This window comes from Camelus ferus, chromosome 13, assembly GCF_009834535.1.
Source record: "Camelus ferus isolate YT-003-E chromosome 13, BCGSAC_Cfer_1.0, whole genome shotgun sequence".
Classification (NCBI taxonomy): domain Eukaryota; kingdom Metazoa; phylum Chordata; class Mammalia; order Artiodactyla; family Camelidae; genus Camelus; species Camelus ferus.
In genome coordinates this window covers 9912546-9925095 of record NC_045708.1, presented here as the reverse complement: position 1 = coordinate 9925095, position 12550 = coordinate 9912546, and the positions used below count along the sequence as shown (strand labels likewise).

The 12550-nt window shown below is 50.6% G+C and overlaps 1 protein-coding gene across 3 annotated transcripts in view; it reads right to left on the bottom strand.

Annotated features, from left to right (window-relative positions):
* Positions 1-12550, bottom strand: part of KAZN (kazrin, periplakin interacting protein) — a 992786-nt gene that overhangs the window by 263782 nt on the left and 716454 nt on the right. The gene's annotated exons all lie outside the window — the stretch shown is intronic.

Below are 12550 nucleotides of genomic sequence, written 5' to 3'. Positions count from 1 at the left end.
AGCGCCAGTGCTCCCTGCTCCTCCTCCCTCCTCCTGGGTGATGACCCGCAGCCAGAGGCCACCTGCCTGGGCCGTGGTCCCACCGCAGGAGAGGAACCCTGACATTACGAGACGCAGTGCCTGTACAGGGTGGCCTGGCTGGCTGTGCCGCTCCTCTGTGCAGAGGGAGGCCTGACTCTGTAGTGTAAACACATCCTCTCTGGGGAGAGGAAGGGCAGGTCCCCTGGTTTTAATTGCCCTCAGAAAGTAAGCAGATGTCTCCGGGGAAGAGAAGTCTTTAAATCCTTCCAGAGTAACACACAATCTTTGGCTTTCAAGGCATGTTTGTCATTTAATCATCTCCTGACACAGCTTGCCAGCAGAAAGCCGGGACCACGCGGAAGTATGGAAACATTCATGGCCCGACATAATCATCCTTGCAGGGCTTCCTGAACGCCTGGCACTGCTTTAAGTGGCACACAAAGGTATACACTCGTTTCGACTTCACAGCCACCCTGTGGAATGCATATGACTATTTCTCCCATTTTACAGATGAGGTAACTGAGGCCCAGAGGACTTTATCAGCCTCATCGAAAGTTACACGAGGAGGGACTTGGGCGTGGAAGCCAGGTCGTCTGCCTCCAGAGTCCTTGCTTGTCCCCACTGCACTGACGCCCGTTGTCACTGCTGGCTGGTTTGGGGGTTTGGGTGGGAAGGAAGGCTAGCCCCCACGTCAGGGAAGGCTCGCACAGCTTCGACAGACAGCCCGCCAACGAACGTCTCTGGTTCCGGGCCCTCGGGAAAATGTCTCTGCTTTTCCCATCTCTGTGCAAAACGAGTAAGAACTGCCATCTCTGTGGCTCTTTTTAGTTTTTCTAAGGAGAATTAAGCCATAAAACCAGCCTCCAGCTTTCCCAAGAGCCGTGCTACAGCACTGTCTGCGACAAATGAGTAAAAAGCTAATGGGCAGCGCCCGACCTTTTCACCCCCAGCATCCTCTGGTCATTTTTTTCTTATGGGCTCCTGGCTCTGAAAACTTCTGTCGACTAAACATGTTAAATAAAAAAATGTTCTCCTAATTTCAATTCATCAAGGCCACACCGTCTCCGGCAATAGTGCGGGGGAGGGGGAGGTAGGGAACTTTGGAATTAGGGTTGGATCTCAAAAGCTCTTGATTTAATTATTTTCCTCTCCTCTTGCTCGGTCTCCTCATCTGTAGAATGGGGACGAGAACAGCACCCCCCGCATAGGGTTGTTGGCAGCGCTCAGCAGAGCTCGGGGCGCGGGGACTCGTGGTCTTGGTGTTACTGTGGTCAGTCTACCCACAAAGGGCCCCGTGGGCCTCTTCCTCCACTGCCCTTGGAGATAAACTAGTTAAATCTGCATGCGATGAATGGGATGCCCTGTCTGCAACTGAACCAGCCACAAAACTGTACATATGTGACTTGAGGTTTTGGGGGACTCCCCCACCAAACTCCCACCTGGGGGACCTGGGTGTGATCTCCAGAAGACAGAATCAGAACAGCGCACGCTTTTGTAAAGACAAATATTGCAGTTGTGTGGCATCCACCTGGGGAAGGTCTGGGTGCTCAGAAGGGTGGTGGGCGTGGGGAACAGCAAGAGTAGGGTAGAGGGGGCACCTTGCAGGCACCTCCCTGCAGCCAACATGATGTCTGGGGTCTGGACACTCCTGGGACTGCTGGACAGGCCGGGCTGTCACAGCTCAGAGACTCCAGCTGGTGAGAGGGCCCACCTGTCCAACTCTTCACTCACTGATGGGGTGGGGGGTCCCTTCTGAACACGGCCCAACTTCCTGAGGGAGGTTTTCCCTCATGCTCCCACCCAGACGAAGGCCCGAGGCCTGGGACACGCTGCTCAGACAGCAGCCCTGTGGCTGCCTCCCTCCTGCAGGCCTTTCTGGGGAGTTCACCTGCCACCAGTCCGTGGAAATCATCACCTGGTCCTTGAGACATATTCCGCTGCAGCACAATAAACCAGTGGCTTCATTTTAAACAAAAATCCGTAGCCCGTCACCCCCAGCCCCGGCCCCCAGGGCTCACAGACCATGTCACACCAGCTCACAATGTTCCAAAGGCACGGGCCAGGTGTCCTTTTGTACCTGTTCATTTAGCGGATTCCTGCCTCGAGTAATTACAGACAGTTAAAGCACTCTGAGGGGAGGGGACAGTTAGAATTCCATACTCCATCCTGCCCTCCTACGGTCTGGCGAAGTACAAATACTGGCCGGGGACTAGCGTCATCTCAGGGGCCCTGGCCGGTCGAACGTGGGTGGGTGGCACCCTGTGGGACACGCGGACCAACCAGACCAAGAGGGTGCTCCTTCCCAAATCAGGAACACGGGCGCAGGGGTGCTCCTCACCAGGGCCTGGCCCCAGGGCTCGGCTCGGGTGGAAACCACCCGATGCTCTTAACCCAGATGCTCTAAGGCGTGTCTGGGTCATTCGTAGGGGCGCTGCCTGGATACCGGGAACAGCCCGCTGCCCCCGTTTCTAACAGCATTTCTCACGTGCTGTTGATTTACCAGCATAACTGCTGTATTGGCCGCACGAACGAACCGCCACTTTTACTAGTCGAGCTACCGAGAGGCCTCTTATGATCAAGACTCAATGTCATGAGACGATGGGGAGAAAGTCCATCGAAAACTCACACACTGCCAAGTTCTGAGCGGTTCCCTCTCTACGAAGCATCGCAGAAATCGCCTGATTAGCGATTAAAGGTTCACAGGGACCTGTTACAAGTGAGTTAAATAAAGGCACTTACTGGGAGGGAGGGTACAGCTCAATGGTACAGTCATGAGGTCCTGGGTTCAATCCCCAGTACCTCCATTAAAAAAAAAAAACACAAATAAATAGATAGATAGATAGATAGATAGATAGATAGATAGATAGATAGATAGATAAATAGACCTAATTACCATTCCCTCCAAAAAAACTTTAAAAAAAAAGGCCCTTACATCTTCATCTTCTCAATAACCTAGAGACACAGCTATCATCCTCACCACCCTCCACCTGGCCCCAGGGTATCCGCTCTGACCTGTCCCCGGGGGTGGAGAAGCCCTCTCTGAATGTACCTCCTCCTCTCCTTTCCAGCTGCCACTGTGCCAGTCAGGTCCCACCACTCCCGCCTGGAGCCGAGAACAACCTCCCACCTGGGCTCCAGCCACCCTCCTGCCAGCTGCCACTGCACACGGGCCAGCCCTCCCAGCATACAAGTCTCCCATATGCTCCAGGCAGGATAAAGCTTGTGATCTTTGGTGTGGCATTCAGGGCCTCCACCGTCTCATGCTGGCCACATCTCCGACCACTGAGCCCTCACAACGCTGCCTTTGGGGAACCACTGCCCTGAAGTATTAGGTGATAAAAGGCTTCACCTCCACCGTCTCATGCCGGCCACATCTCTGACCACTGAGCCCTCACAACGCTGCCTTTGGGGAACCACTGCCCTGAAGTATTAGGTGATAAAAGGCTCCACCTCCACCTTGGGCGTCACAGTCCCCGTGATGCAACACAGCTTGCCCCTCCGAGCAAGTGTTTCCCCATGCGACGCGGTGGCTGCCTCGGCGCAAAGGATGGATGAGATGGACCCGTCAGGCACGTGGGTCAGGCACATCACGATTCCTGCTCCCTTTCTGAAGCCGAGCAGGAAAAAAACAAAACAAAACCCTGCCACCCAGATGTTAAGTAACTCCTAAATCCCTCTTTAATTAACTGGGTAATCTCCATACCACGTCGTGAGAACGCCTTCCTCTTGGTGTTTTTAGCCTTGAGAATAGAGGTCGGCAGTCCTAGGCTTGGGACTGAGAAAAGAAAAGCAAGGATTTGCTCAGGCAAATCCTCCTCCGAGATGTTCCGTTTAACGGGATAATTGACAGGGAGAGAGGAGGCGAGGAAGATTATTTGGGGTTTTGTAGGTTTGCCTTACAGCCCAGCTGACCGCCTGACATTCCAGTGCTCCTCATCCTTCACAAACTTCGTCAAATGGGAGTGGGGGTGGCATATCCCAGAGACCATTTAACCAGCAAATATTTATTGAGGCACTTCTAGGTGCCAGGCCCTGGGGGTGGGGGGGCTTAAGATGCTGCAGGAAACAATCAGATGAGGAAGCTTGCCTTCCAGAGGGACAGACAGACCCCAGACAAGAGACTAGGGGAATAAACTAGTGTTGAGAACAATGTGGGTGGAGGGGGGAGACCTACTGGGATCTGCGGGCAAGTGAACACCTCTTTGAGGTGACATCTGAGCTGACACTTGCATGACAAACAAGAGCCAGACATGCAGAGGGCCCGAGACCCAGAGAGCATACGGGTTAGCACGAAGGCGTGTTGCAGGGATGTGCTAGGATGCTCCAGGAGGCCAGGTGGTAGGAGGGAGTGAAGGGGAAGAGAGTGGGTCAGGGCGAGGCCAGTGACTGGTGAGGAAGGCAGGGTCCCCACACTTCAGCTGTCTTGTACACCAGTGGCCAGCAAATCACAGCCAGCGGGCCACATCTGGCCTACTTTCAGTTTTTATGAATAAAGTTTTATTGAAAGCAGCCACGCCCATTGGCTGAGAGTGTCTGGGGCGGCTTGGGAGCTGCCACCAAAACCTGCCATCGCCAAGTGGAGTAGCAATGGAAACCATGTGATACGGCTCACAAGGTCTAAAATATGTACTCCTGGGCTTTTGTAGAAAAAGTTTGCCAGCCTCATTGTAGCATGGTAGGAAGTTCGGACTTTACGAGTCTATGTACAATCAAGCAGCCACTAGAGGGAGGGTCTCCCACGGTCGACTGATACGTTTTAAAGGCTGATTCTGGCTGTTGTGTGGAGGAGGACTGGGCAGGGGCAGGAAGGACCAGGGAGCAGTGAGTAGGACTTTGTAGTTCCCTGCTACCCACAGTGCAGACCAACCACGTTCAGACTGGGCCAGAGGGCGCCGAGTTCCCGCTCTGTGCTAGCCACTGTGCAAAGTGCTTTCAGAGACGGTGTTTCTTTATTACAACGTTAAAAGAGACAATGCATTTTGAATGCTTAACTCCACGCCTGGCACACCAAAGTGTTGAATGCAAGTTAATAAAACAGTTTGTAAAAAATTGGCAAGGAGTGTCAGCCTGCCATCATCAGAGGCGGGCTTCTTCAGATGCAGATCCTGAGACAAGGACTGGGCACAGGTGATGGAGGAAAGACGTCTTCCAGGAGGAGAGTGAGGAAGAGGGTGGGAAGGAGACGCAGGCAAGTGAGGGCTGATTTCAGGCAAAGGTGGGCCAGGCGGAGCCTCAGCCTGAACCAGCGGTGGGGGCTCTGGAGGGTAAGTTATGCCTCAGAGTGTGTCCCGCTGTGAGCGAGGGAGCTGGGCTTCCACACTGGTCAGTCTTTGGCTGAGGGCTGCCCTGAAGGGACACTCAACTCCCAGGCATTTCCAGGTCTGTGGGCATATGGACAAAGCAGCTCCAGAGGTCAAGGGCGATTTCTGGGAGAGGTGTCTCAGGTATAGGGTGTGCGAAGCAAAAGCATGCAGAGGCAGAAGAAAAGGCTTAAGGGGATGTGGGGGATGTGGTCTGCTACACACACCCATTGTTCAGATGTGGAGACTGAGGCCCGCAGACGGAGGCTCCTTGACTTGCTCTCCAGTGGCAGTCAGGATTGCAATCTCAGTCTGACTCCAGATCCCACCCGCTGCCTTCTTTCCTAGCCAACCCCGCCCTCCTCCCTCCAGCGGTCATGAAAAATTAAAGGCCGCTGATGAGTCCCGCTGCAGGAAACAGTCCTGCAGGTAGGCTGGCCGCACTCTCCTGCAGGCTGTCCTTCAGTGTCTGTAATTGCTTAATCAAAAACAAACGACGGCTGTCGTAAAAATGGAGCGTTCCATGTCCTCTGAATAGCCAAGGAAGGTTATCAAAATACCAAAGTTTGGACAAGTATAACTTCTTTTATAGAGTCTCTCTAACAGCAGACTGTAAAACAGTCCTCTCCAAGAGGGGGTGAGAGATAAAGAATTTCTTCTTCCAGCAGTAATAAATCAAGCAACACTCCGCAGACAGTGGAAATTGATTTTTCTCTCTCTTCACACAGCCACGGCTCTACCAAAGCCACGGCGCGATGCTCCCACAGTGACAAGCTTCAACTTGGCCACATCAATTATCAAAATAAGAAATGTCAGGCCTTGGCACGGCGATGCGGTGATGTGAGTGCTCGCTGCCATGGCTGCGGCCCTGCAGACACCCCCTCCCCGCGGCCCTTTATTTAAAGTCTAACAAGACTCAACCAGGCCAAAGCCCAGAGTTAATCTCCAAGTGAATCCTGCCTGCCTCCCTTCTTAACAATCCCTTCAGCTGCTCAGGGGATCCGAGTTTAGCCGCAGGCCTAATTCCAGGTCCAGGTGATCTGGTCAAGTTAAAGTCTGAGGATCTCTCTCTCTCTCTCTCTCTCTCTCTCTCTCACTTGCTCCCTGGATCACACTCTTTTCCATTCATTTCTGGGTTCCAATGATTCTACTTGAGAAAGGTTGCTTTCCAGAATAATAAAAGTAACCAATACAAAGCTACACCTTTTTGATCATTGGGAAAACAAAACAGATCCTCAAAGCCCCAATATCTCCAGAGGTTCTAATTCCTCCCACTGCTTCCCTTCCCATCCCAAGAATGGAGGCACAAGGGCTGTGTGGGTAGAGACCGGGCCAACTGGACTGCACCACTGTGTATACTTGAGCATGGGTGGATTTTGGTATCCGTGGGGGTCCTGGAACCAATCCCTGTGGACACCAGGGGATGACCGTAAAACAAAGCAGATTCAACAGCTCAAGCACATTTCATACAGCCTGTGTCACACCAACTAACATCCCATTGGCTGGAGCAAGTCACATGGTCGGGTCTCAAGTCCGGGGCAGGAAGTCTGCCCTGCCCACCACGTGGCCATGGCAACAGTCTGGATGAGAAACATCACTCCAGGAAGCAGACACTTGGGACCAGAAATTCAGTCTACCACACGTTCCAGTCAAGGCAATGTGGTCATTGCTGTCCACATGTCTTCCTCCCTCCCTTCCTCTCTTCCTTCTAAAACAGAAGGCAAGGGATTGTATAAACAATTAGACTGGGCATGCTAAAACATGAATTCTCACCCATCCTCAAGATGTAGAGGGCGCTCCTAAGAGATGACATTGGAAGAGACCCCTGGGCCTGCAGGAGAAATTCTGGTTTCCCCGATATGACATCAGAGAGAGATGGAACTATTATAAAGCTTCATCTTAGTCAAAGAACAATGCTTTGCTTCTAGACAATCCTCCATGTAATAAAACCACTAACAGTAAGTCAACTATACTTCAATAAAGTAAAAATTTTAAAAAGATAAAACCGCTTACAGCATCTAATATTTATAAAACACTTTACTATGCACTTTCCACAAATTTTATGTTTTTCCCCACAAAACTCTGGGAGGTGGGTGCTCTTCTTGCTATTTTACTGATGAGGAAACTGAGGCTCAGAGAGGTTAGTTAATTTACCCAAGGTCACAGAGCTATTATGTGGAAGAGCTGGGATGCAAATCCAGACTTTGGATTGTAATTCCTTTGTTCATTCCCATATATTTCAGTCCTTCCTTCTGGCTTCAGCAGCCAGCTCCATCTTTCTTCTGTCATTGCTCAGAAATGGGACACTGCCGAGAAAGGAGGAGCAGACAGGTGTTGAGTTAACCATGGGCTGTGATAATGCATAATTCTGTGTCTCATATAGAGAATGGTTTGTGAACACTGAAAATAAAAAACACATGCGTTGTAACGATTAATTTCCTATGGACACTTGGGAACAGAGGAAAAAGGCTGGGTGATGTTTAAGATGTAAGTCAACCAGAGAGGCATCATCAGCCTTGAAATCTTTTCTTTCTAGACTCCTGAGCTCTGCCCAGGGGATTCTAAAGTGAGTTCCACAACCCTTTGCCAGACAAGCAAGGTGCAACCATTTCTCCCCCTTGCAACAGAATATCCAAAATCTCAAATGCGCAGATTAAAAGGTAAAAGGACACTTAACCAAAAATGTCTGCAAGATGCCAAGCCCATCATCCCGTACCTCTCCGCTGGCAGAAATACAAATGGTTTTGTTCAGTTTATTTTCTTTTCAGGACTGAAATGTGGCCAAGCCAGTTATGATAATAGAGGTTAATTGTTCTTTCAGCAAACTTCTTAGTTAGAAGACATTCAAAACGCACGATTTCCTCTCCTTACAGCCTCAGGGCACAGATCTGGGGAGGTGGAGGAGAGGAAATGGGGCTGATTCAGTTTCATTTTAGACCCTGGTGGTGCACGAGGCTGCTTTGTGAAGGGCTCTGTGCCCAGACTTGCGGCAGCTCGTGCTGACTTTGACTGCGGTGGATTTTAGTGAGAAATTAGTGGGAAAGGAAGGCACTACTCGGGTGAGATCCTGGTGTGATACCAGCAGGGTCATTTCTAAAACCTCACCCCTAAATAAGCTGTAAAAATAATCACATTGACTGGGTCCCCCCAAGGCCAGGCGAAGGCTTTTCGGAAGCTGGACCAACAGGAGACAGAGACGGCTTCCCCTAACTCTTGTGAAGACTTGCTTCTGTAGGAGTGAGGATGTGGAGTGAATAAAGATACCTGACAGGTGAGAAGGGCCTCCAGGGGGTCCACTCAGATGCTGAAGACCTCGGGCTCTAGAGTCAGGAAGACCTGGGTGCGCGTCGTGACGCTGACCTGGGACGGGCTGGCTTCTGTCACTGAGCCTCATCGCCACGTGCGCGTCCCCAGGGCTTGTGCCGGGGGCCTGTTCTGAGGACAAGGAGCGGTGTCCTAGTCTGGGCAGGCTGCTATAACCAAGCACCCCAGGCCGGTCATTTTAAACCATATGCATTTATTTCTCACGGTTCTGGAGGCTGGAAGTCTGAGATCGGGGTGCGAGCAGGTCTGGGGTCTGGTGACGATTCTCCTCTGTGTGCCCACTAATCCGCTGGGGTTCCTCCTAAGTGGGCAAAGCCGCCGGAATATTCACCCCACTTGGCCGGTGCTTTCCTCGCCACTCTTGATCGGAAGCTAAATGCCACGTGGGTGATCATTAAAGCACCACTGCAGGGGGACCTGGTGGAGCGTGGGCACAGAGGGCGCCCAGGCCAGGGCGGGGCTGCCCCCACTCTGCATCCCCCCCCCCGTGATCATGCAGATCTGGAGTCTGAATCCCATTTCCTCTCCTGCAACACACAGGAATCTGCTCCGAAACCTCCCTCCTAATGAATGTTAGTTACTTCTGGAGCTCATACCCTCTCAGGAGTGCTTTTTCCCCTCTCCTTCCTTTTAAAAAAAAAAATCTACAACAATGTAACATACAGGTTGACTTTTAAAATATGTGTTTTGTGTTTTTAACAGAAAAGCTCTCAGGATTTTTTCTCATCTGGGGTTAGGATTGTATCTGATATCAAAATGGAGGGGTGAGGGGTGGGGGAGGTGAAAGGAAATTTAGGGACAAGCACAGCAACGGAATTTTGCAAGCCTTGATTCACTTAATTTTTTCAACTGAGGAAATCCATGTTCTGGTTCCCATTTCATACATGGGAGTAGGAGCAGAAGTTCAGAGAGGTCATGTAATCGGTATAAGGTCACACAGCCAGCAGGCAGTGGAGATGGGATTTGAAAGAACATCTACCTGGCTTCAAAGCCCCTTCCCTTTCCCAGAACACACATTTCCCCCTCCCTGCATGAGAGCATTTCTCACACGTCATGAGGTGTGCCCTTCAGCCACAGACTTCATCAACCAACATGAATTTATCATACAAAAATCTGGATTCAGGAGCTTGAATTTTGTAGACCTGCTCAGTTCACCAGGTTTGAAAGGTTGTGTTTTACATCTGATTATGCCCAACACGATCCCTCCGCTGGCCTCCTCACCATATCCCACATAAATCATCATCCTTCCTCGTCTACATCCAAGCCCAGCATGCTGGTCCTGCATCCTGTTCACCCCAACCCTCCTCGACTCTCAGACCCAGGTCAGGGGTCCTGCACCCAGAACTCCTCCCCGTGACTGATGCCCACATCCATGTCCCTCTCTGAGTCCCCAAGGCCTGTGCCAATTTATCACAGGCTGGTTAGAGGGGAGTCCCCAAGTTCTGGCCAAGTGTCCTTGTGGAGGGAGCCCCAGGCACCCACACTTGGGGCCCCCTCTGCCCCTTCACTTGCTCCTGTCTGGCTGGTAAGTTTGGGAGAAAGAAAAGGGCCTGCCCAGAACGTGTCTGTCCACAGGACATACGCATTCTGGTCTGTTTTCTGCCAGAGTTAAGGACTGGGAAAGACCCTGGGTGGAGGTTGTGGACTCTCAGCCCAGCCTGCCACTGGGGTGGAGCGATGGCCAAAACCCAAGTCTGGTTTCCCAGTCAATCATCTCTGTTGGTAATGACTGTGATCTCCATTTGTCTTCCTCCTGTGACTTTAATTCTCAGTTGAAACCAAACTAGGGATGGAAAGAAAGTGTCCTCTTTAAACAGATCCCCACCAATACAGGCAGTCTGGTCTTATCTGTGATTGCTTCATGCGTGTGAACTTAGTTTCTGCACATAAACAGGACGTGCTTCATACATGTTTGCTGAGCAAGTGAAGAGACTCCTCGAAGGCATGCTTCCTGGATCGCCCTCCATGCCCTCCAATCTTGGGCACTCTCGGAAAACTCTTGGCAACTGACATTAACCAAGGTTTGCTGGCCTCTGAGCCGCGGCCATTGCATAAATGAAAAGTATTGATATCACTAATGCACTGCTTGGCGGCGTCTTCTGTAAAGTGCATCGTGATAAAATGATCCTTGGTGGCCCATTCTCTCTAGTTAACTCCGAGCTGTCCACGTGCACAGTGAGGTGGCAACAAATCTCTGTTGCAGATGTGTCCCCAAAGGTAGCCACTGTTGATTTTGTGAGATTTGGGGAAACAGTGGCATAGGGTGGAAAGAGAGTGAGTGCCAGTTTTGGCCTTGCTCGTCACCCAGATAAGCCAATTCCTCTTCTGGGCCTGATTTCTTATTCACGAAAGGAGAGAGCTGCCTTAGAGATGGCTCAGGGAAAGCACACGGCAGCATCTCACAAACCTATCCCAGTGGCCTGGCAGTGGCTGCCATGATGGTGTATCAAGAAGGATTCCTATGCCAGCCTGGGATCCTCAGGAAGAAAGGAGCTGTGATCAATTAGTGATGTCTGCCATGGAAACAAGAATGAGGCATGGTGTTCTGCGTGTCAAGCTTTTGCCATCCCGAAGCCAGATGAGTTCAGTGGTGCCTGGATTCAGGACTGAGCAGCAGGGCAGCCCAGCAGCTAAGAGCACAGACTAAGCAGGAGGCTGCTGGATTCAGGTCCCTGCCCTGGATGTGTCTCACACCTTCCCCACGTCTCAGTATTCTCTGCTATAAAATGCAGACAGTAACAGTACCCATTTTATAGCGATGCTATGAAAACTAAAGTTGATAATCGGATTAAGGTGTGGGAAGAGTGCCTAGCACTGAGTGTTACACGTGTGTCAGCAGTAAATTAGGTGATGGTGAAATTAAAAGGTTAGAATTCAGTAATAATGAAGATAAGAACTGTCATGTCACTAAAGGCAAATGACAAAGGTAGTTTTCAGAACAGCACACATGTGTGCATTAAAGCCATACGTACACACAATATCCACATGTGTCTAAAGGCCTGGAAAGACCTAGGGGTTACCGGTAACCACAGCAGGGTGGTGGAATTGAGTTAACTTACAGTGAGCAGCATGTTATCATCTCCCCTAGGCAATAAAGCTATTAGAAAAAAATTCCAAACCAACAAGCAAACACACAAAGCATCACCATCTCCTCTTTGAAGGGAAGAGGCTGGAGTCTGGATCGCATTATAAATGATCTCTTTATGTGGCATTCAAGCCCTAACCATGATCGTGCCTGGGGACAAAAATGGTACTTCAGGGGTTAAGCTGGGCCTGGCCACTAACCCGAGAGACTCTGTTGCTTATTTCCAGTGACAGTCTCATGACGTGAGAACCCTGCTGACAAAATCTCTCAAATCCTGTGTTTTCTGAAGTGCAGACGCCCAGCTGCCCCTCTGACCCAGCAACTTGGGCTCGGATGTAAGCCACCTTCAGGAGATTAGACTAGGCTTAGAGGTTCCTGAATACAGGAGTAATTAACAAGTCTTCAAATTAATCAATCCTTCCCAGCCTTGGGCTCCTCCAGGCCGTGCAGAGGGAATGGAAGATAAATGGGTTTTGAATTTTTTTTCTTTTTTTTTTTTAAAGGAAAGAAATCTAACGTACAGAAATTGAAGAAGCAATTGTTTTTTAGAAGAGAAAGCCACTTTATGAGTTGGAAAAAAAATATGCCCAGTGATGAGCTTTTCCAGGTACACGGGGTTGTTCTGGCTGAGGCCTCAGTGTTCACATCTGGAAAGTGGATCATTTAGGACTTTGTTTCTCTTGTGAATGCAGGTGAACAATGGGCCTAAAAGATGGCATGAGATACTCAGCCTCTGGTGCTGGCCATGCAGAAGCCTGTGACGGCTTTCCTTTAACAACACCCTAAACTCCTGGGAACCGGCCGACTCCTCGATGTGTGG